The following is a 10180-nucleotide window of genomic DNA, read 5'->3' as shown; positions in this document are numbered from 1 at the left end:
AAAAGAGCTGAAAGAGAGTGAGAGAGCAAGAGAGAGATTTATCCTAGAAGAATAATGCTCAAAGTGTGGTCCTGGGCACCCTGAGCAATACCTGAGACTCTTTCAAGGGGACTGCAAAGTTAAAACTAATCACATAACAAAATTAAAGTATTATTGTCTTTTTTACTCTTTTTCTCTCATGAGGGTGCAGTGGAGTTTCCAGAGGCTACATGGCAGGTAGTGATATTATTCTGTCAGCTTGTATACTGATATTTTTTTTAATTCACTTTTACTTTCTAATATGATAAATATTGATATAAGCATAAGCAAAAGTTGTTTTTGTAATGTAAAGGAGTATAAAACCAAAATGTCTGAGAACTGCTCTTCCAAGAAATACTTGCTCGTTTGAGATCAGTGTCTTATGAAACACCCTAAAAGAAGACAACATGTCCTTGGAGTGGGAAAGGAAACAAGGGGGAAAGTAATCTGAGTTCCAATATTTTCAAAGACCACTCTGAGAACATTGAGCTGGAACATGCATCTAGCAAGTTTTCTGCACAAACAGTAGCACACTCAGGGGTGGAAACAAATGGTGTTCTATCCATGATTTAAAACACGCAGAGTTAACACTCTGCAAAAATGAATGGATCTAGATGGGGAATTCAAATGAAAATTGTTGTCTACACATGTTGGACTTCCTGCCTAGGTTCATTTGTCCATGCCCAGCAGCCCAGGCAGCTATCTGAGGCACACTGGTCTATTTGCAAAGTCTGTGCCTGTTCTTTAAAGGGCACAGGAAGTAAATCAGAGGCAATGTCATGTTTGCCTGGTATGGGCCCTTCTTTGCACCCAAATGATATATGTGGGGGAACGTTGGCTTTACAGAGAGCCCACCTGTTCAATCTTGTCAAGGATGGCACTTTTAGAACAAGTGATTGAATTTAGTCTCAAAGCTGCCTCGTTGCATGTCTTGCAAAAGCAGTCTGATTAGTTATTCTTTATGTAATCAAACAACAATACCATGTTGGTGGGGGGTTTTTGTACTCAAGGTTGCAATTATATGACAAAATAAGAATTAGCACTGATGTCTGATGCTAATTTCTTCAGAACTTTGGGAAGTTGAGAGAACTAAAGTATCCACTTTTAAAAGGGCCAATTTCTAGAAAGCTATCTCCTGATCAATGACTTAATACTAGCAGCTTTCTATAAAGCTCTATACTTCTAAGTAACAGCTGCAAAACTCAAAATCATTCTAAACAGTCATTTGAGAAAATATCAGAAAGTACTTTATGTAGAATGAAATTTCAAATATCCAGAAATTCCAGGTACTTCTGATTAACTAGGTGTACTCATCAATCACTGCTGGACAGAGAAGGGCACCCAGAAAAGAAACATTTAATTTACTGTCTTGCTGCTTAACTCAAAAGGCTCAAGTTATGGTTGCATTACAATATGAATGTGCTAATGCCACTGAACTGTATAGTTAAGATGGTAACTCTTAAGTTATGGGTATTATACTGCAATAAAAAGGATGGAAATGTTACTCAAGCTGTAGCACAAAGGAAAACCACTCCACCCCTGCTTTGAGCTGCCTAAATCAAGGCAATTTCCAGGGTTAGGCACATTGAATATGCCAAACTACATTTGATATGACTTGATCTCAACAAGCAAGAATCCATACTTGGGCAGTAAAATGGATATACATCTGTACTTTGAACACAAAGATTATTTTAATTACTAATTATGTAGGGGTAGTAAAAATGATCAGATTATGAACATCAGACCTTGGCACCCTGGACTGTCCTTGGCTTACTGGCGAGCTATTTGCAAAACATAACACTTTGTAAAACTAATACTTAGAGTCCATATTTGACTGCAACATTTGTGCAGCTGTATGAATGGCTTGAACTCATATTTGATACCAATTTTCAGAGTCAGTATTCTAGCAGTTGAGCCCTTGAGAAATATGACTTAGGAAATGTTTTTTAAAAAATAAGGAAAAATTGTACTTACTGAATGGAAAAATTTTTTTGAATGGTAAGATTTTCACAATATTTATTAAGTGAAAATAATCAGATTATTAAGCAGTATTTGCAGTAAGATTATATTTCTATTTTTAAAAACATGTATAATCATAAGCTTGTCAGAAATTTAAAACAACAAGTTTGATAGTGGAATAATCAGGAAATGGTGGGGTGGAAAGCCTCGTAAAGATATAGGGACTTATTTTAAATAAAAATTAAACTTACCAAACACCAAATAAAATGACCTTTAATATAAAATGGTTCTATACGTCTAAATTTAGTCTTCCATGAATAAATCAGCAGACAACTGGGGACATTAATTATGTTCCAATCTTCTCGCCAAAATAGATATGGGTTTGATTTACTAAATTAAGGTGTAATTTTATGTACAAGTCTTTTCAAAACCAGTAAAGCAGCCAACTAACTCATGCTCCAAGAGAATTTTGAAACTTTTAGCATGTATAAATCACAGAATATTTTTCTTCAGTGTTCTGTGTAAAGTCTACACAGACATATGTATGCTTTTTTTTTTAATTTCCAGAATATAATATACTAGTATTTTTCAAATGCTCTATTTTTGCCCTGGCTGGTTTGGCTCAGTGGATTGAGCGTCGGCCTGCGAGCTAAGTGTCGCTGGTTCGATCTTCCAGTCAGGGTACATCAGAGAAGGAAAACTCTGACTCCAAAAAACCTCCGCTGCCTTGCGGCATACCTCTTCAGGGGAAAGGCTAAGGGAGTAAACCCCGACAGAAAATCCGGAGCCGGAGTCCCTAAGGCGGTTTGACGTTGTAGTCAACACCGGCAACTCCTGCGGCGCACCTGAAACCAAGCTGTATTGACTCCGTCTTTCCCTTGGACCCTTCAGCTGCGAAGAGAGGGGGGGTCTGCTGCATGGGCAACAGCAGACCCTCCATATCACCCTGCCCAGGCTCTGTAGCTTCAGCTTCACTGGAGAGGACACTGCAGCGTCATCGCAAGATGTCGATTCAACACGGGAGGAGACAGATACCGTGTCACTCCCGAGTCGGACTGCACAGCCATTCTCGGCGGTGCAGATAGACTCTTAAGAAGCTACACCATCGTCTCTCGAGACGGACGGCTGCCGACGATTTTTGCCAAATTCTTTTTTTCCAGGTTTTATAAATTTTATTTTTAATTATACTTGACATACAATATTATACTAGTTTCAGGTATACAAAATAGTGATTAGACACTTATATGTTTTACAAAATGATCACCACAATAAGTACAGCATAAGGAATATAGCTCGTGTCAATAGTTTTATACTTTGTTCACCTAAAAGAGACAAGCTGTAGAAGGTAAAAGCATTTACCTACCTGCCCCCTTCTTTAGGCCTACCAGATCATGGGGCCTCTTCTTTCCTCTGCCCACAGTCTCTTTACCACTCTTACCACTCCTTGCCTAAAAATTTTTAAAAATATTTTATTGATCAAGTCGTTACAATAGTTCCAATTTTTCCCCCTTTGCTCCCCTCCGCATGGTACCCCCCTTCTCCCAGCAATCTCACCCCCTTTAGTTCATGTCCATGGGTTGTGCATACAAGTTCTTTGGCTTCACCCTTTCCTATATTCTTCTTTTCTTTTTTAAATTAATTAAGTAATATTTTATAACAATAAAAATTAACAAATTCCCCCTCTCGGACTTAAGACCCTTTATAATCTTAAAAAGGACAATGGTGGAAGGTCTTGTGCTCCTCTAGCTGCTTCAAGCTGGACATGGTCATCGTCCTACCTACCATTGGGTCCAGAAATCCCTAATAAGAGTGGGTGTGGAGAGGAGGGTGGCCTTCCCACATGGGGAGAGATCTTGCAGACTCCAGGTCGGTTGGCTGTCCCCAGACCATGACATGCTTGGTTTAACAGGCTGGCATCCTTGTTGTATTCTGGGGGCAACAGATTTGGCAACAGGGTTAAAAGGCATCATTCAATCCATAACCACTCAATGACAAAAGACAAGGATTAATTTTTCAATGTCCCATATTAGGGGGGTGGGGAAAGGCTCTTTGGAGAAAGGTGTGCAAGGCATGTCACATCTGTCCAAAACCCTTTTGCCCACTATACTTAGTTTGGGCTGAGGGAAATATTTTAGGTTTCCCCCCTCTCAGACCTCTGGGCCCTTTCTGTCCAAGCCTTTAGGATAGAAAAGAGAAACCAGTTTTAAAGTGAAGCCCACAGACCACCCCATGCTTCCCCAACCCAGCCACTTAGTTCAGCCAAATCATTGAGTCTCAGGAGGCAGCGCTGCAGACAGGATTAAGTGAGACCTATGCATACAGACAATCACTCAGGTAATGAGATCATAGGCTTATGCCCTATGAAAACAGAACACACATGTTAATTTATGCAACATAACCCACAAACCAGTCTCTATATCTGCAAGACTCTCTTATTGGAAAGAAATCCAGTTGCAAGGCATTTGACATTCTTCTTGCCTGTACATTAAGCATTTTTGATGATGTGACAGACCTAGTTTAACTTTCAAATGAAAACAAACTTTAAATGAAAATAAACTTTAAAGACAGTTAGCAGCACTACTTTATAGTCTACCACTGAGCATTGTGGTTTTCCTTAAATCGGGATTTTTCTCCTTAAGATTACCCTCTTTAAGATTACCCATTTAATATAAGTCCAGTTTTAATTTATCTTGTTCGTTTGCATAAACACAAGAGCAGAAAATGATTACATATGATCTTATGTCTGCTTTGCTAGAAGTTAAACAAGGAAACTTTAGGGTGACTTTCAGTCTGCACTTCAGGGCACAGGATCTGAGTCACATACCTGTCATTAAACCTTGCCCATAAACACCTGTCTTTTCCAAGTCTTTCGGGTTTTCAGTTGTGCTTTATGGTCCCTTCTAGCCATCTTTCAGGAAAGCAACCTTCGTTCCTTCCCTGGAAAGACTGCACAACAAACCAAGGTACCAGGTCTTTTTTCTCGTGGATTTTTATTGCCTTCGAAAGTCAACCCCAGTTCCTCAGGGCTTTTTGGTAACAATCAGAGCCCAAGCATGTCTCCTTTAGGTATGACATTCCAGTCAAAATCATGATCTACAAAAACCTCTATTAACAACTGGTCTTATTAGTTTTATGCAAAGAACCTTATGTCATTGCTTACTTGTTCAGAATGCCAAATTCTGGAGGGATCGGGTAGGGAGAAAAATATACAGTGTGAAGGGAAATTCTTGTCCTTCTAATATTCACTAAAATTGCATTTCCATACTTCACATTTACTTTTGTTCACTGTCCTACATGTGAGGTTTTTTATTTTATTTTATTTTTGTTTGTTTGTTTGTTTTTGTTTTGGGCGGGGGGGTGGTCCTGGCTCATTTATTAATTTATTTTGCTTTCATTTTTTTCCCCACTAAAAGTTTTTGTTTGTTTGTTTTCTATTACAGTTGTCTCACTTTTTTCCCTATTGCCTCCCCACACCCTGCCCACCCCTTCTCCCACAGTCAGTCCCCACCCAGTTGTCCATGTCTATGGGTCATTTATACATGTTTTTGAGTAGAACCTTCCCCTTCTTACCCCCTTCTCTCCCTCCCCCATCCCCCGTGTCACTATTAGTTTATTCCTTGATTACATACCTCTGGTTCAATTTTGCTCATTTGTTTGTGTTGTTCATTAGTCTCCTGTAATAGGTGATAGCATAAGATATTTTTCTTTTGTTGCCTGGCTTATTTCGCTAAGCATAATTCTCTCTAGTTCTATCCATGTCATTGCAAATGGTAGAATTTCCTATTTTATTTCTGCTACATAATACTCCATTGTGTAAATGTACCACAGTTTTCTGGTCCACTCATCTACAGATGGGCACCTAGGCTGTTTCCAGCCCTTGGCTATTGTAAACAGGACTGCTATGAACATAGGGGTGCATAGGTTCTTTTGAATTGGGGTTTCAGGATTCTTTGGGTTTAGTCCTAGTAGTGGAATCGCTGGTTCAAAAGGCGGTTTCATTTTTAGTTTTTTGAGGAAATTCCATATTGTTTTCCATAGTGGCTGCACCAGTCTGCATTCCCACCAGCAGTGAACCAGGGTTACCTTTTCTCCGCATCCTCGCCAGCACATGTTGTTTGTTGATTGTTGATGATGGCCATTCTGACTGGTGTGAGGTGATATCTAACTGTGGTTTTTATTTGCATCTCTCTGATGGTTAGCGATGTTGAGCATTCTTTCATATGTCTATGGACCCTCTGTATGTCCTCTTTGGTCCTTTGCCCATTTTCTAATTGGGTTGTCTGTCTTCTTGGTGTTGAGTCATATAACTTCTTTATATATTTTGGAGATCAATTTCTTGTCTGAGGTATCATTGGCAAATATATTTTCCTATATGGTTGGTTCCCTTTTCATCTTGCTGATGTTTTCTTTTCCTGAGCAGAAACTCTTGTAGTATAGTTTGATATCAGGTATCGTAATTCCTCCTACTGTGTTCTTCTTCCTCAAGATTGCTGTGGCTATCTGGGGTCTTTTTTGGTTCCATATAAATTTTTTAAGTACTTGTTCTAGGTCTGTGAAATATGTTCTTGGCATTTTAATAGAAATTGCATTGAATCCATAAATTGCTTTGGGTAGTATGGACATTTTAATGATGTTGATTCTTCCCATCCATGAACATGTTATATGCTTCCATTTATTTGTATCTTCCTTAATTTCTTTCTTCAGTGCCATGTAGTTTTCTGAGTACAGGTCATTTTTTTTTGTTATTATTTGTTTGTTTATTTATTTTTAGAGAGAGGAGAAAGGAAAAAGAGAGGGAGAGAAACATCACTATATGGTTGCCTCTCACTTGCACCCCCAACTGGGGACCTGACATGCAACCTAGTCATGTGCCCTGACTGGGAATCAAACCAGTGACACTTGGCTCGCAGGCCGACCCTCAATTCACTGAGCCACAGCAGTCAGGGCTTGAGTACAGGCCTTTTACCTCCCTGGTTAAGTTAATTCCTTGGTACTTTATTTTTCTTGTTGCTATGGTAAATGGGTTTTTTTTTTTCTACTTTCTATCTCTGATATTTTATTGTTGGTGTACAGAAATGCCTTTGATTTCTGAATATTGACTTTGTACTATGCTGTTTTGCCAAATTCACTTACTATGCCAAGTAGTTATTTAGTGGAGTCTATAGGGTTTTCTATGTACATTATCATGTCATATGCAAATAATTACAGTTTTACTTCCTCTTTTCCAGTTTGGATGCATTTTATTTCTCTTTCTTGTCTGATTGCTGTGGCTAGAACTACCAAGACTATGTTGAATAGGACTGGAGAGAGTGGACATCCTTTCTTGTTCCTGACCTCAGAAGGAATGTTTTCAGTTTTGGCCCATTAAGTATGATGTTGGCTTCTAGTATCTTGTATATGACTTTTATTATGTTGAGGTATGCTCCCTCTATTCCCATTTTGCTGAGAGTTTTCATCATAAATGGGTGTTGTACTTTATCAAGTGCTTTTTCTGCATCTATTGATATGATCATGTGGTTTTTGTCTTTCATTTTGTTTATGTGGTGTATTACGTTTATTGTTTTGCAAATATTAAACCATCCTTGCATTCCTGGGATGAATCCCACTTTGTCGTGGTGTATGATCTTTCTAATGTGTTGCTGAATCCAGTTTGCCAATATTTTGTTGAGGATTTTAGCATCTATGTTCATCAGTGATATTGGCCTGTAGTTTTCTTTCTTTGTTGTGTCTTGACCGGGTTTTGGAATTAGGGTAATACTGGCTTCATAGAAAGAGTTTCGGAGTCTTCCCTCTTCTTGGATTTTTTGCAATAATCTGAGAAGTATAGGAGTTAGTTCTTTCCTAAATGTTTTGTAAATTTCGCCTGTGGAGCCATCTGGTCCAGGGCTTTTGTGTGATGTGAGTTTTTTGATTACTGCTTCAATTTCACTAGTTGTTTTATGTCTGTTCAGGCTTTCTACTTCTTCTTGATTCAGTTTTGGAAGACTGTATGTTTCCAGATATTTGTCCATTTCAACTAGATTGTCAAATTTCTTGTGATACAGTTGTTCATAATATTTTCTTACAATCCTTTGTATTTCTGTGGTATCGGTTGTGATTTCTCCTCTTTCATTTCTGATTCTATATATTTGGGTCCTCTCTCTTTTCTTCTTGATGAGCCTGGCTAAAGACTTGTCAATTTTGTTTATCTTTTCAAAGAACCAGCTTCTACTTTTGTTGATCTTTTGAATTGTTTGTTTAGTCTCTATAGCATTTAATTCTGCTCTGATCTTGATGATTTCCTTTCCTCTACTAGCTCTGGGCTTTGTTTGTTGTTGTTCTTCTAGTTCTTGTAGCTGTAAGGTTAGATTTTTTATTAGAGATTCTTCTACCCTTTTCAGGTATGCCTGTATTGCTATGAACTTTCCTCTTAGGACTGCTTTTGCTGTATCCCACAGGTTTTGGGCTGTTGTGTGTTCATTATCATTTGTTTCCAGAAACTTTTTGATTTCTTCCTTGATGTCATTGTTAACCCATTCATTATTTAATAACATGCTATTCACTCTCCATGAGTTTGAATATTTTTCAGTTTTTTCCTTGAGGTTGATTTGCAGTTTTAAGCCATTGTGATCTGAGAAGATGCTTGATATGATTTCAATTTTCTTGAATTTGTTGAGGCTTTTTTGTGTCCCACCATGTGGTCTATCTTTGAAAATGTTCCATGTGCACTTGAAAAGAATGTATATTTTGCTTCTTTGTGGTTAAAAGTTCTATATATATCAGTTAAGTCCATTTGATCTAGAGTGTTGTTCAATGCCTCAATATCTTTGGTGTTTCTTTGCTTCAAAGATCTGTCCATTGTTGACAATGGGATGTTAAAGTTCCCTACTATGAGTGTATTGCTGTCTATATCCTTCCTGAAGTCTTTCAAAATTTTCCTTATATATTTGGGTGCTCCTATATTGGCTGCATATATGTTTACAAGGATTATATCTTCTTGATGGATTTTTCCCTTAAGTATTATGAAATGTACTTCTTTGTGTCTTTTTATGGCCTTTGCTGTGAATTCTGTTTTGTCTGATATAAATATTGCTACCACAGCTTTTTTTTCACATTCATTTGCTTGAAATACTTTTTTCCATCCTTTCACTTTCAGTCTGTATAGATGGTTTGTTCTAAGCTGGGTCTTTTGTAGACAGCATATATGTGGGTCATGCTTTCTAATTCATTCAGCTACCATATGTCTTTTTATTGGTGCATTTAATCCACTTACATTTAAGGTTATTATCAATAGGTACTTATTCATTGTCATTTTCCCCCTTTGTACTTATGTTCCTCTCTGTCTCTCTCTGTTTCTTCGTCTTCTTAAAGTAGACCCTTTAGCATCTCTTGCAATGCTGGTTTGGTAGAGATGTATTCTTTTAGCCTTCTTTGTCTTGGAAACTCCTTATTTCACCTTCCATTTTGAATGAGAGCCTTGCTGGGTATTCTTTGTTGTAAATCTTTGTTTTTCATTGCTTGGAATATTTTTTGCCATTCCCTTCTGGTTTTTAGTGTTTCTGCTGAGAAATCTGATGATAGCCTTATTGGAGCTCCCTTGTATGTTATTAGCTGTTTCTCTCTTGCTGCCTTTAGGATTCTCTCTTTGTCTTTGAGTGTTGCCATTTTAATTATGATGTGTCTTGAAGTGGGACTGCTGGGGTCCATCTTCATTGGGATCCTCTGTGCTTCCTGGACTTGTGTGACTCTTTCTCTCATCAAGTTAGGGAAGTTTTCTGTCATTAATTTTTCAAAGAGGTTTTCTATCCCTTGCTCTTCTTCTTCTCCTTCTTGAATTTTTATGATACAAATATTATTACATTTCATGTTGTCCTACATCTCTCTTAAAACCTCTTCATCCTTTTCAGTCTTTTTTCGTTTTGTTGCACTGTCTGGGAATTTTTTCCTACATTGTCCTCCAGCTTGCTTCTCCAATCTTCTGCTTCTTCCAGTCTTCTTTTAATTTCTTCTACTGTGTTCTTCAATTCAGAAATTGTATTCTTCATTTCCTCCTGGCTCTTATTAATAGCTTCTTTGTCCTTTTTCAGGCTGGTGTAATTCTCAGTAAGTTTTTTGTAGTTTCCCTGGAGTTCCTTGTAGTTTCCCTGGGTTTCTTTATAGTGTTTTTTTAGCTCACTGATCTCATTGAGCTTCCCTATAACCCATCTTTTGAATTCCATGTCTG

This window comes from Furipterus horrens, unplaced genomic scaffold, assembly GCF_987537825.1.
Source record: "Furipterus horrens unplaced genomic scaffold, mFurHor1.1.pri manual_scaffold_8, whole genome shotgun sequence".
In the NCBI taxonomy this organism is placed as follows: domain Eukaryota; kingdom Metazoa; phylum Chordata; class Mammalia; order Chiroptera; family Furipteridae; genus Furipterus; species Furipterus horrens.
Note: the sequence above shows the minus strand (reverse complement) of the source record.